Source organism: Echiichthys vipera, assembly GCF_963691815.1.
Source record: "Echiichthys vipera genome assembly, chromosome: 15".
Taxonomy (NCBI): domain Eukaryota; kingdom Metazoa; phylum Chordata; class Actinopteri; order Perciformes; family Trachinidae; genus Echiichthys; species Echiichthys vipera.
The window spans coordinates 5,310,465-5,325,916 of record NC_139840.1 but is presented as its reverse complement, the minus strand read 5'-3'; positions in this window follow the sequence as shown (position 1 = coordinate 5,325,916).

The window sequence follows — 15,452 nt, the reverse complement described above, 5'->3', positions numbered from 1 at the left end:
GAGATATTTCTTGAGCCGACTTCTTGTGGACAGAAAACCTTTTAAGAACGATGGAGAAAACAAGGTTGTTTTCCATCGTGTTGACTTACCCTTGTACTACATCACCTCACTTCCTCTTAAGGGTCATTACTGCTCGCATAATCGACCTACGTGGCCTTTTCTTTGGGTTGAGGATGGTCTCCAAAGTATATAAACATCTTATGAGATGGACAGAAAACTCCACAAATGCTTTTACTTTCCACTGAAAAAACAAACCCTTGGAGACAACCTGTTGAGTTCCAGTGGAACAGATGCTAGCTGGAGGGGTGGGTCTTCAGCTCTCTTTACATACCCAGCATATTTTCTAGAGTCTAGTGTGCAGCTCCCAAAAGGCTGAATGTGTGAACAATGATAGCTGCCTTTGAATTGTGCTGCCTGGCACAAACATATGCAGTTAGACATGAACACTTTCAGTTTAATGTATATGAAGCAAACACACGCACATGCACACACATGCATCTAATGGCTATGGAATGATGGAGGAGGGGCGGTATTTCTATAATGGCGGAGTCATATCTCAGTAATTACAGGAGACACTGACAGTGATCCATTAGCCTGCTGTGGTGGGATGAGAGCAACTGCAGCTACATGTTGGCTCTAAAGCTACAGAATACTGTTTTTTATATGTATCCTGTTATTATGCACTTACACATGCGCATGTACTGAAACATGGCCTATATTCTTAACATGCTGCATTCACAGATAAATGCTTATGTTTGAGGGTAAACATACATAAAGCAGTACATCACACGATCCAATCCACTGCTGTTATTTCAGTTATTGTTGGCTGTTTTCACCCTAACCGCTTCTTCCTGTGTGATGCACCATGCTTTAGGACATGCTGCTACATTTCACTGTGGTTTACTGTAACTTACTGTAACTTACTTCAGTATGAAATGCTGCTACACTCCACTGTGCCATACTGTCACTTAGTTCTGTAGGACATGCTGCTACATTTTTAACATTAACACTTATAACTTATCGCTCCTTCTCACTTATTAGTTTGTACTTATTTCATTTCAATCTGCTGCTAAACTGCACGCTGCGTATTGTTGTATATTGTATAAACCTACGCTTAACCACGATGTCTGTTGCACTCTGTCACACTTAGTTATTGTTTGATTTATTTTATGTTAGCTTTATTTTATTTGATTTATGTTTATACTTATTGTCACTCTGATCCTTTCCCACCTTTGTATTGAAACCGTTGCACAATAATTTCCCTCGGGATAAATGAAGCTTCTTGAATCTTGAAACTTGAATACAGTTCATTTATTTCCACCCATTCATAATCCATCTTTCTATGCATACAGTTTATTCATTATGTATTAATTTGGTTATATAAACATGAATTCATATAAAAGCATGTGTATTATGTCAGGTAAGGATTTTTTCTTGTTTAAATGTTGCTACTTCATGATTACTCGCTCAACTTCATCAGCATCATTTGTGATTTGTCCCGCTTTTTACATGGGGTCATATATTTCTTTTTAAAATGTTTCTATGATAGTACACAACGTGTGTATTTCTTCTACTATATACGGAGCATCTTTAACACAATATGTCCTTTGAGATGAGTACGTTTCCATCCGTTTCCTCATCTTAAAACACACGCACTTGTAAGAGGGCACACATGCAATAAAAAAGCAATACGCATAGACCACACATGCAATGACACATGGTGGTGTATACATGCATGTGTGAATGCATACAATATCACGTCACAAGAACATGCATGAATGTAGGTAGTTACAAATGTATACCGCAGTCGCACACACCCCTTACCCCTGTTGCTCCCCTGCATAAAATAATACACCCAAACTGAAACACTCTCATCGCTCTAAACCACATTTGTCAACACCCTGATTTTACACACACACGCACAAAATACACACACGCATACGCACACACACAAAATACACACACTCTGAAAAGATGTTTCAACACAACCCGAGGTCATGGCACCGATGATAAGATCTCATTGCCTGGCACCGTTCCAGACTGCCTTCTCTGGTTCACACTCTGGGACCTTGACCAAGCTATTTAGTGCTCTCTCACACTTTTACACACACGCACACGCACACACACACACACACACACACACACACACACACGGCGGGCCAAAAAAACGCTTGTTTGACGACTAGGATTATGTTAATCCCTGTCATTAGCATGGAGGTGATTGGAAAAGTGTGGTCAAAGTGTGGTTAAATGTGGGTAAGCTCATCTCAGTTACTGCATCATTGTCTTGTCCAAAAGCTCCTTTTTAGTGAGGGAAATAACACGAAGCTAGATCAGTAGTATTGTTGTGAAACTACAAGATGGCGACCATATTGTATACAGTGTATGGGTCAAACATGTATGTTGTGACCTGATGATTTTGTGAAATAATTGTTTTCATCCACATTTGTGAAACGATGACCAATGGTAAGGTTGTCATTTGTAGTTTGTAAGGTTCTTACTTACATATTTTCACCTTGAAATTCATTTGTTTAAGAATTTGTGCCATCTGAAATGTTTCATTGTGTATTATACATAATATTACCTTAAGATATATATGTATAGTTATCACAACAGTGCTCCTATAGTGTATTTAACCGTTTAAGATGCTGGTTTCATTTTAAGGAATATTCCAGGAGTTACACAGTACCTCCATCCATAAACTGGATAATATGTTTGCTTCTATGATCAAAAATGTGTTAACTTATTTAAAGTTTTTCTTCATATCATATATATATATATATTTAATACTCAGATGTAAAGTTGTCTCTTAAGTACCACAGTACTTGGCTTAGATTTTGAGCCTCTTACAGCAAGTTTTGCAGCGAAAATAACTCCACGTTCATTCCTTACACATTTCTTCACTGAATAATATTTGCCTCTCTTACGTTTAAGGGCAGCTGTTTGTAATTCCCCTCTCATTCTCTCTCCTGGCACAGTCATCATCGATTTAGCCTACAGTAAGCCCTCGCTTGGCACCGAGCGGCGGCTACGAGGCTTAAGTGCAAGTCCCAAAATCTGACACTTCTAGAAACACTGATACTTTGTCAAGCGATACGAGGAGCCGCCTGTCAAGACAGAAACACTGTCCCTCGTCTCTGTTAGTGTGTGTGTGTGTGTGTGTGTGTGTGTGTGTGTGTGTGTGTGTGTGTGTGTGTGTGTTTGTGTGTGTGTGTGTGTGCGTGTGTGCGTGTAAGAGAGAGGGGGGAGTTTATAATATTGCATAAGGTTACATATGCATACAAAAACTAATGGACACCTTACAATACCATATTACAGTTTACAGTTTACAGTATGACACTGAAAACATATAACATAGAAATAAGAAACACTTTTCAAAACTGTGAATCAACAGAGAAGCTACAACAAAAACAGCAAGGACTAAAAAACCAAACCGAAAAAGGGAACAACAAGTCTGGAAGTTTCTAATATTACACCCAGTGTGCTGTGTGTGAAAGATTTCCAGGAGTTCCTCTTTCACTGGAAGAACGATCTTTCTTGGCGATGCCAGTTTGACGCTGCTCTTTTCTAAGAACGTGGTTAGTCAGTCTTATAATACACTCACGGAGCGTTTGTTTTAGTTCAGTTTCCTTTCTTTCTTTCTTTAGTTTACTTCTTCATTTAAAGACCCTGGAATCCTACGCGGACACAATTTTCTGCCAAACTGGTTATTTACACAAGAGTTCTGTGTATTCCTGCTTTACAGTTTGAAGTGTTCAGGGCCGAGGGCTGAGCTGGACAGGGATGATGTCATGTACGTGTACTTCAGCACTGTCAGTCAACTCTGACCCAAAAACACCCACACAGTCCTGATGTAACATAACATTACATATAAAAACACGTTTTATTTTGTGATGTGAGCAAAACAAAGAAATAAAATGTGCCCATCTCAACTTCCTAAATGTGCAACATTTTCACCTTAGTTTCCCCAAACTTTTACGTTTAGCGATTGAACCAGGGGTGAAAACAGAAAAGAGGAATTAAAGGTGAAATTAAATGAATCAAAATTGATCTAACCTTGCAAATGGAAGCAAAGAGAAAGTGTATCATGGCCCAAAGGTCACAGAGAGTGTGACCAGTGACCTGTTGCGACAGTGAGATGGCTGTTGGGGAGGGGAGGGTGTGCATGTGCGTGTGTGTGTGTGTGTGTGTGTGTGTGTGTGTGTGTGTGTGTGTGTGTGTGTGTGTGTGTGTGTGAGTGAGAGAGAGAGAGAGAGAGAGAGTGCTTGTGACTGCCATTACAGAGTGAAACCAAGATAAGAGAGTTGGTGAGTTGGCGCGTGTTTGCACAGGAATGCAGGAAAACGGTTGACCGCGAAGATGTGTAACGAGCTGTGAGTGTGTTTTAGGTTCTCTATTATGTTTTAAAGATGAAGTGTGTGAGAAAGGTCTGTTTGTGTGGTACACAGATAAGACACTATCACAGTCCTTTCAAACATGCTCTAACCGGCCTGAGACGGCAACACAACAATTACAGCATAGCCGCTATCAGGGGTCAGAGGTCGGCCCGGAGCAGGGCGGTTGCCTGGTTTGACTTCTAACGACAGCAGCACTTGATTAGTGAGGGAGAGCGAGTCACGACCACCGGCTGTTGTTTTATTACACATTCCAGCAGAACGTTTACTTCTGCGGTGTCGAAATGATTTACTTTCCTTTAATGTTTGACTTTTATATGTGAGAAAACTGCTGCAACATAACAGAGTGCGCGCGCACACACGCACGCACCAACGCACGCATGCACACACCCCAACACACACACACACACACACACACACACACACGCACGCAAGCACGCACGCACACACACAAGCACGCACCAACGCACGCATGCACACACCCCGACACACACACACTTGTGCTTTTTCCTGCTTCATCAGTTAAAAATGTTAAGTTTTCTATATTTCAGATCAGCACATAAAAATCACACCCACAACAATTTTTTTGTTTTGTTGGTAATTACTTTCTTTGTACTGTATGTGTAATTGTTATAATTATATATCATTATCCCACTGCGGATTTTATAGAATCATTTTTAATTACCTTTGGCAAGTTGCACTTTGTTGAAATATAATAACACCAAAGTTTCACTGAATTAAATCAGCGAAGCAATACCTGAATTAAATTCAGCTTTTCCTACAGAAACTGGTGCAAAACAAAGAATCTAACCAAACTGGATGGAATATATTTACTTTCCAGCAAAACGATTACCATGAGATCATTTTTTACCTGTTCGAATTTACCCAAATCGAATTTGGAAGCATTAGAAAAATGTGGCAGTATTTTTTGGGGAAAAATTAATGAAAGAACGCCGCAAACTGTTTTTTTGTCACATCGCACAGAACCGAGCAACGCTGTAAAGCTGTAAAGCTGTAAACGCTGGCCTTGCGGAAGGAAATGAGAAAAGTGATTAGTGTGTGAGCCGATCTGCACCGCTAATCAACCACTAGAAGCTGACCTGACCCGACATTACAGCAACACAATGTTAGTGGAGAGAAGGACAGAGATGCCTGTGCATGCGCGTGCGTGTGTGTGTGTGTTTGAGAGAGGGATAGAGAAAAGAGAGCAAGGGGAAGAGACAGTGGCCTTTTTTTATTTTAACCTTTATTTACACAGGTAATCTCATGGAGACATGAGGTCTATCATCCAACAGCAAACACACACAGTTACATAGAACAGGACGATAACACAAAGACAAACAGAACACAGTCCATGCAAGTGACGAGTGCAAAGTGTCACGGCAGTAGTATAAAATTATTATGCAATGTTTCTGTAAGTTATTAATAACTTAGGCTTCTCTGAATGCTGCTTTGTCACTTCTTGACCCTCCTGTGAGTCGACTTGTGCGTCACTACTGTGTGTACCTCCACAATGAGATGGAAGCAAGACAGATCTGTGCCCCCATTCCACCTTCTTGCCTGTTACATGGACAGCGGGGCGTAATAATGGCTCAACAGCCCCGCAATGAAAAGGAAATGGGGTGAATGGGGTTAATGACTGCTCTTGAACTCCAATCAAACTGTAAAATCAGACAGCGCCCACCAGCCAGACAGCCGGGCGAACTGCTTTTTCTCATCGTGTGTCGTTAATTGCTAGACTGTAATAATAATCCATCCATCCATCCATCCTTCATCTTCAACCGCTTGTCCCTGATGGGGTCGCAGGGGTCTGGAGCCGGTCCCAGCTGATATTGGGCGTGAGGCGGGGTACACCCTGGACATGACGCCAGTCTATCACAGGGCACATAGAGATAGACAGTGGGACCGTCCTCACGCACGCGGGTATTCTTGAAACCGTGTTTTTCTCTGCACGGTTTGGCACATAAAGTTTTTGTAACCAGAGTCCAGGGTGAACTTTTTCGTAAAGTCTGGTTTCAGCAGTCATGTGTGGACAGGAAGATTGCAATTTCTTGTCAACATTGCTTGACGTCACACTGTGCGACGGTAAACACAGTAAGATGCATCCATGGAGGCTTTTGAAGCGCTCTAGATGTGACCGGATGACGGAGGCGGATTTTGCGGTTTCATATGGACGGAGATATTTTTGGTGTGGACAGAATTTTTATTTATTTTTTAACCGGGGGCCGTAAAAGTTTGGTTTAAAAAATACCTGTGTTTGTGTAGACTAAGCCAGAGACGGACGCCAATCACACTCTCCTTCACACCTACAGGTAATTTAGAGCAATCAATTAACCTTGAACACCTGCATGTCGTTGGACTGTGGGAGGAAACCGGAGAACCCGGAGAAAACCCACGCAGACATGAGGAGAACATGCAAACTCCACGCAGAAGGGCCCCAGCCCGGATTCCTGCCAGTCTATATACAGAAAACCCATTGACCACCATTTTAAAAAAATACCACCGTCACACTCCCATTTGCAATAACCTCAGTAAACATTTCGCTTCTTCACATGATCAACCCCACCACCGTGTTTACATTACGAAAATGAATGACCCTAATCGAGTGCTGCCGACAGTTCCTGAATCACTAAAAACAGCCACTGCAGACTGACAAGATGTTCAATTTTCCAGCCGCCTCACCTCATTTTTATTCTCCATGTGATGCCCCGTGTCATGGAGCAGCGGTTTCAAGCCCGAGCGTGAGGAGTGGAAAGCAAGGAGGGGGTGGGGGGGAGAGAGAGAGCAGAGGCCTGCAATAGTTTAAAGCACCATGCATCTTTTCTATCTGAAGGACTCTGGAGTCGATGGTTCACTGGGCCATGAAGGAGCCGATTTGTTCTCCTCCCCGAGACGGGCTTTGGCTTCAGCTAGCCCCCACACCGCAGAAGAAAAAAATCCATCTTAACAAGTCATTTAATCTGCTATCATTTATATTTGTCTTTAAACATCCCCCCAACGTGTGGAAATGCAAAAGTTTCTAGTAGATTTACTTTAAACAAAACATCACTCCACAAGAGCATCCAAGCCTTTCCACTTGATTAAAGCAAATTGTAGAAACATGGTGAATTAGAAACAAATAAACTGAGACAATACGGATCACTCCACCGGCACAGCTTGTTTCAGGACTCGGCTTTTTTAATTAAGTCGTGCCCTGTGGACTGAATGTTGTGCAATGTCCCTATTTCTAAATTTCCTAATTAAAACAAGATTTGAGGACTCAACAGTAAATGGCCCGTTGGCATGTTTTGCAGTGTGGAGAGGTGACTCTGTCTCCCATGGATATATGGGAAACAGAGGTGAGGGTGATGGGGGGTGGACACAGAGCTCTATCCATCATTGGACACGTTGGTGTGAAAGGAATCTGAATGCAGCAGGGGGGGTTTTCCAGAAAGCACGAACAAGTCTAAGAAACTGTGAAATACAGACGTCCTTGGCAAAGACTTGAATTAAGAATGATTAAAATAGACACTTTGTTCAGCACATCTCATTCTTGCCTGTCCATACATCATCACGCCGTAACACGTCACACGCATTGATTTGACATCATCGTGAAGCGTCGCTTTGTTAACAAATCTTTCCGTAGACCTCAGAGTTTTTGTGCATCTTGTCGACTGTTTTTGAATCTTTTCATCGACCAAATCTGCAGCAAACACTCCACCTCTGCATCACACCAACGTGAACCTTTCACCGCCATTGTTTTAAATGTCTGCGCATGGTCCCTCCTTTTTTTTTTTTTTCTATGTCCGAACAGGCGCACATAAATGACGTCAGAGCCGCGTAGGCCTCGTGCTTTTGCTCGTACACGTGCAAACACGCTTTACAAAAGCCCACCTCTCTAAAACGGGCCGTGGACGGCCAGCTGGCCGCAGTTAGGCGCGGTGTGGTTGCACTCACACTGGTCAATGGTCAAACAAACTAGGCTTTACCCATAAAACCTGGTTGGGTACGGTACGGAAGGACAGTGTGAGTGCGCCCTTAAGAGACTACAGTCCAGCTGAGACTGATAGGAGTGTCATTCGTTTTGCAGGTCTTTGGTCTTAAAGCAAAGTGCTGGACACATTTACATTTTGACCTGGCGACGGTGCAAGGTAAAGTTAAGGGACCACCAAAGTTACTACAATTCGTTCTGAGGGGGACATTAATGTCACCACATTTCATGACAATCAATGTAATAGTTGTTTAGAAAAATTATATATAGATATTTAAAAAATGATGCAACCCTAAACCTAACCTCTAGAGGGAATGTCAATAGGATTCAACCTCTGGGAACCATGAAACCATCGAGGGCATCCTGACCAGCTGCATCACTGTGTGGTACGGGAGCTGCCTCCAACCGCAAGACTCTGCAGAACAAGGCTGCTGGTCGGATCATTGGTGTCCCGCTCCCCTCACTCCTGGGTATTTTTGGAACCCGCCTCACCCGCAGATCAACCAGCATTGTGGGTGACCCCATCCACCCCTCACACAGCCTCTTCACCCTCCTGCCATCTGGGAGAAGGTACCGGAGCCTCTGAGCCTGTTCTACCAGACTGACCAACAGCTTCATCCGCACCATCCTCCCCTCTCTCCTTCCCCTCCCCTCTGCCCCCAAGAACTCTGGACTTTGAACCTCACCCCCATCAGTGAACAGCACCGGTCACTCTTTTTCCACTTCATCAGTGCCTTTAATTATCGTTTCTATTTATTTCTATTTAATATTTATACAGGTATTACATTTATACATACTGTATATCACGCATATTGTACAGTATGTCCATTACATTACACATTTTCATCTGCTGTTTTTCTATTTCTTTGACCTTTTTAGTTTTTGGTGCTTTCTATTTCTCTTGCACTATTTAGAATTTAGAAATTACTTATTATATATATATATATGGTTCTTATTGCACCGTGGTTCAGAGAGAAACAAATGTTCGATTCCCAACCTGTGTATGTCTGGCACAAATTGCAGAAATCGACAATAAAACTGACTTTGAAAGTGGTGAACAGACCTACTGTCAGGCATTGTCATTTCTGATACGATGCCTTCAGGGTGGCTAAAACAAAGGAAGGTAGCACATTTACTTCTGATCCACATGGACTTTTTCCTAGAATCATTCAGCATCAAACAACAATAACTCTACAGATCAGTCCTCTTGAATCAGGATATCGTCAAATGTGGATCTTTTCTGCAGCGTTTTACGATTAAACTTCTTCTAAGTGACCTAAATTGACGTCATCACTAATAACATACCACCCACCTGATAAAGCCTACTTAGGGGGAATCAACTGATACGCTACATTGTTATCTTTGGCTTCCGTAGCAGAGAATGACTCATTGAGAAAGTAGCTGGTCCGTCAGCGGAGACACTGCCACTCCATCACAATTGATTATTTGGTCAGACCAGACGTTTGTTTACAGGCCGATCAATAGTTTGGGTAAATTATAATCACAACTAACACACACAAATGAATGAAGGCAGCTATTCATTCAGTCGGGAATGTAGGAAGTGTGGCCGCTTCAAACACATATGAATCCATACATCAATGCATCATACATCCTAAACAGGTCAGCTTGTGTGTGGGCGTGAGAATAAGTAAGAACACATGCACACATTACCCCTGCTCAAAGTGAGCTAATAATAACAGTCCGAGCATGTGTCAGTGCGTCAACTCAGTCTCCTTATGGGACTTGTGTTTATATTGGAGGAATCTGCAGTTCACAGTTTCAATATTGCCAATTTCAGATCCCAATGCTAGAGGCAGCCCTTAACTGTAGTAGGCATAGGGGAGGGACGTGTAACATGGCAAACTTTAACGATTAATGTCGGCTTTGTAACCATGATAACAGTCTTTCCCCAAACTTATGAATAGATCTCACTTTTCTGTCACAGTTGTGCGAGACATTACACTGAAATACTAATGTTGAGTTTGTATTCAGGGAAGGGGTATACAGTACTTATAAACCTCATGATGTTTATCTAGTGCCAACGTTAACAAACTACCTCACATCTCTCTCTCTCTCGCTTTCATTTAAATCTTATGGTACACAATGCAATAATTACTGACCTGCTTCTTTAGTTATGCAATTTTTAAATGGAGTGACCTGCAAACTGCTCTCAAGATGGATTCTATTGCTACCTTTGGAGATATTAAAACTTTATTATCTGATATCTTCTAAGACGGGCTACATGGTGGTGTGGTGGTTAGCACTGTCGCCTCACAGCGAGAAGGTCCCTGGGTCAGATGCCAACTGGGCCCTTCTGTGTGGAGTTTGCATGTTCTCCCCGTGTCTGCGTGGGTTTTCTCCGGGTTCTCCGGTTTCCTCCCACAATCCAAAAGACGTGCATGTGTTGGGTTAATTGATGACTCTGAAATTGCCCGTAGGTGTGAATGGTTGTCTGTCTCTGTTCGTCTCTATGTGTCCTGTGATAGACTGGCGTCCTGTCCAGGGTGGACCCCGCCTCACGCCCGATGTCAGCTGGGATCAGCTCCAGCCCCCCGCGACCCCGACAGGGATAAGCGGTGGAAGATGAATGAATGAATCTTCTAAGACTATTGCACTTGTTAATTCTTGCTGCTGCTTAAAGGTTGCTTTTCTGTTTAACTGCTGTTCTTGTTCACTGTACGCATACTGGTTGCCTGGCAGTAATTATTAAATAATGAATCTTTGTAGTATGAGTTGTATGAAAAACAATGTCTTCAAGTGTGTGTGTAAGCTCTCGCTCACTCACAAAAGCATAAAGTCGACGGGGGATGATTCTGGATCGAGATCCTGAACACATTAGAATCAAACATTTATGAGCATTTTCTAGATTATTTATTTATATAATATTCTCATATAACATCTGCATTAAAGTTTAGTTGAACCAAAACTATGGCGTTATATTTGTGCCACATCAGTGAGGGAGCAAAGGGAGATTTTGAACACAGAAAAATAATGTGTAAGGACTGTTTTCATGCTGCTGCAGAGGTTTGGTGTTATTTTGAACAGTATTAGTGGTTAAAAAAGACGTTTTAGTGCCTTCGCCTTACTGCCCCAAGCTAATCAGCGCTAGCCACGTCTGGCTGTTAGCAACTCTCGGGGACATCTCTGTTAAAAGTTCATACTCGAAAAAAACTGTCTGGATGCCTTATTTGATGAGTGCAAGTGTCGAAAAAGACCATGGGATGATTTTAAGCCAGAATTCCAATTAAAGCTTTAACTCACACAAGGTGATTTTTAAAAGGACACCATTTATTAGAGTCACACAAACACACACAGCCTCAACATGTTGAGGAAATCCAAAGCTTGACTAAACCGTTAACAACATAGGTGTGATGATTCTCGATGCATAATACTCTATTGCAATAACTCGCAAAAACACGGGCACACTTTTAATAAAGCAAAAGTAAAAAAAAATATCTTGGTGCAGACCGTCACCTTCGGCCACTGTCTCTCTTTGAAGTGCACTTGTAAGTGAATTTCATCAGTTTGGCTGAATTGGAAACAGAAGCCTTCAGATCAATATTTGAATATAAGTACTTTGGTTTACTCCCATGTGAGTGTGTTCACATGTGTAAGTGTGTGTGTGTGTGTGTGTGTGTGTGTGTGTGTGTGTGTGTGTGTGTGTGTGTGTGTGTGTGTGTGTGTGTGTCAGGCTGCCTTTGGGACTGATGCCAGACAGTTTACTGTCTGGAATTTGATGGGGTCTGGTAATGTTTTATATGCACTCGCCTCTCTGATACATTATGAATGAAGCATACCTTCCATCGAAAAGACAAAATAACAGAGAGAGGGGGAGAGAGAGAGAGAGAGAGAGAGAGAGAGAGAGAGAGAGAGAGAGAGAGAGAGAGAGAGAGAGATGTTAGATGGACGAACACAAAGTCACGTGTACATGCATGCAGTTTTTCTTTGTCCCACGCACACAAACATAGCACACGCACACGCACACGCACGCACGCACGCACACACCTTTCAGTTTGACAGTTTTGGCACACTTACACACAGTGACAAACACGCACAACTCAATTTTATCTCATCTCTTATTATGACACTTTATACTTTATGAAAATACACACACACGCACACACACATGTGCGCACACGCGCACACACACACACACACACACACACACGCACGCACGCACGCACGCACGCACGCACGCACGCACGCACGCACGCACGCACGCACGCACGCACGCACGCAAGCACGGTAACCTAGTGGAAGAAAGACAGAGGGACGGACCTCATTTGATGATCCAACTGCCGGCCCCTCTCCTCTCTCCACCCTGAGGTCTCCTATTTCCTCACTTTCCCACAGATGTCTCCTTCAATGATATACTATTGATTTATTGTCCAGCACATGACAGAGAGAGGCTGAGAGAAAGATGCTCAAGGAGGGACAGAAAGATATTGAGCCAGAGAGAAGGAGGGGAAGAGAGCAAGAAAGTGAAAGATATTAATGTTCCCGAACAGTTTGTTGTTGTTGTCACAATGTCATCAGCGTAAAGTGTGAACGTGTGGAATGAATAGCCTTTATAAATGGGATCCGAGTCTGTGGTGAAAGTAAACCAATTTAACATTTTGGAAAGTCAAATACCGGGTCACTCAGAGTTTCCAAGGTCCTTTGTTAATGAGCGTAAAGCAGATGAATTATTGAGTGTGGGAGATGAGAAACTGGGCAGTGCATTAATGTCTCCTAGGCGACATATTGACTCTTTAAGATTGAATTAAGCTGACATCTTACAGTAGTCTTATTTACTTAGTGACAAATATGTGATGTGAAAGTTCTTCTAGTTTTTTAAAGGGGTTGGTTTGCTCAGTATTTTCACCCCCCACCCCAATGTGGGATATACTATTTACATGGGAAATAGAGAAACCTGGATATCCACATCCCTGTTCCTTTGTCTACACTGGGGCAGACACGTCTCAGACTTCTAGATATCCAGACGCTGTCATTTCTGTACCGACAGCAGGTGAGGGAGAGCTTAGCTTGGTTTCCTAGCCGCCTGCTCTGCTACATTTAGCTCTCTGCTGGAATTGGAAATCTCTATCTGATCACCAGTAATGGAAGAGCCACACTACGATCTATCAATGCAAAGATTTGCCGAGGCGATGCAAATATAGACAACGACGTGTCAATGCAAGAGAATAAAATCGCATATATTCTGCCTCCGACTCCAACGCTGTTAGAATTGATCATTGATCAATGTTTTATTGACTAACTATCTCACAACGCTGACTCAGCACATGTGCACATGGAGCTGTTTACATGTTCCAGTGTCAGGCTCTCCTGCTAGAAAACTCTGGTTTCTCAGGATAGGACCTTGTTCAGGTTTCTGAAACCAGCATGATGTGCAAACACACAACCCACATTCTATAAAAAACCTCACTGATCATTTCTATGACTTTGTTGTGCATGTATACATACTTGTTAATTCATTTCTAACCCCTGTATAGCTCATTAGTAGGACAAAAGAACCTATGCAGTGGCACTCTGTGTGGTGTCGACATGCGTCAAATCACTCGAGGGTCGTTTTCTGAGTAAAACCCCACACTGTATAAGGCTCCCTGGGTTGACTTCGTCTGTCTGTGTGACATGATGCCCTGTGACGTGGCAGGTGTGTTGATTCACACTTTTGGCATTTGGCTGACACCAGGGGTTTAGTGCTCACGAAGGATTCGGTAGGACACAAGGATCAAGAATACATTAATAAAGAAGACACTACTGTCTTTAACTCTCCACTCATTTTGTATTTGCGTCTGTATACTGTAAGCCCATGCAGGACTAGGCAATGTTTAAGCCACATAACAAACCCACATAGCCCCCTACAGCATTTTTAAGTATTTATTTAAATATTTCTAAATAAAGCCATTCTGATCCCTGGTTGTGTGCTCGTACTGTACATGTTGACAGACACAGTGTTAATGCACTTCTTGTCCAGGCTGCATTGTGGATAGAATTCCTCTCATTCCTGATGTTGTGATAGCCATATGGTCCTAAACATTAATGCACAGTTGTCTGATTACGCATATGGCATAAATGCACTTGTTTGCACCTGAAAGATGTTTTTTGTCATTACCTTGCAGTCACTTGTATTTCGCCAAAAGCTGTTTCATTTAATATTCTTTGAAGTGATTCAATTCAAAACTACATTCATATAGAATGTGTGGCGTGCCCTACTTTTATTGAAAAAACAACATTTTACTTATAAAGTAGCTCTAAAGTCATATAATCAACTAGCACACACGAGGTCAAGCTCCCCCCCGGCACCGGGAGAGACACAAATCCTGGTGCCAGCCATGGGCCATGTACAGTTTCAGTTTTATGAATTTGTACATTGGAGAATTGGGGTTAATTCGTTTCTGATTCATTCACATGTAAAGCATGAGAATGAATCATTTGCTATCAAAGCTACAAATGATTTCAGCTGAGAATGAAGTCAGTAAAAAGGCAGAACAGCAGATTGCAGGGAGACTGTTAGTGTAATTGGAAAACTTCCATCCTGCTGAAGCCAGCCCACTGACCTCTGACTGCCCTGTAGAATACTGCACACACAAACAGAGTTTATTTGAGATAAAATAGCATATATATATTTCATATACGGTATGTATATATGCATATAGCAGCAGTGTCAGACCAAAGACTGTGCCTCTCTCTATATCTTCCCTTTCCTAATGCAAACATACATGAACAGCCCTCCTCAACACTGAACAGCTCATCTGTCTCAGGGAGTCCAACACAAAATTAGGGCCACTCTCTGCTCCTAGTTGCCTAGGCAACCACTCAGAAATATCGAGGCTCTTCTGCACAGGGACTAGCAGCATGGCCGTATTATTTACCACTGGCTGAGGCTGTAATCCCTGTCACCTACCTGCTGTGTCGCCAACTATACCTCTGGAAGAGAACATCCATCCCCCACAGGCAACAGCCCCCGCCCACACCCACACACACACACACAGGCACACACACTCTCTCTGCATTGTGGGCCGCCGGGAACAGCAGGGCGACAGTTACCATGGCAATATCGATAGTTATCTCTTTTGCCCCCCTGC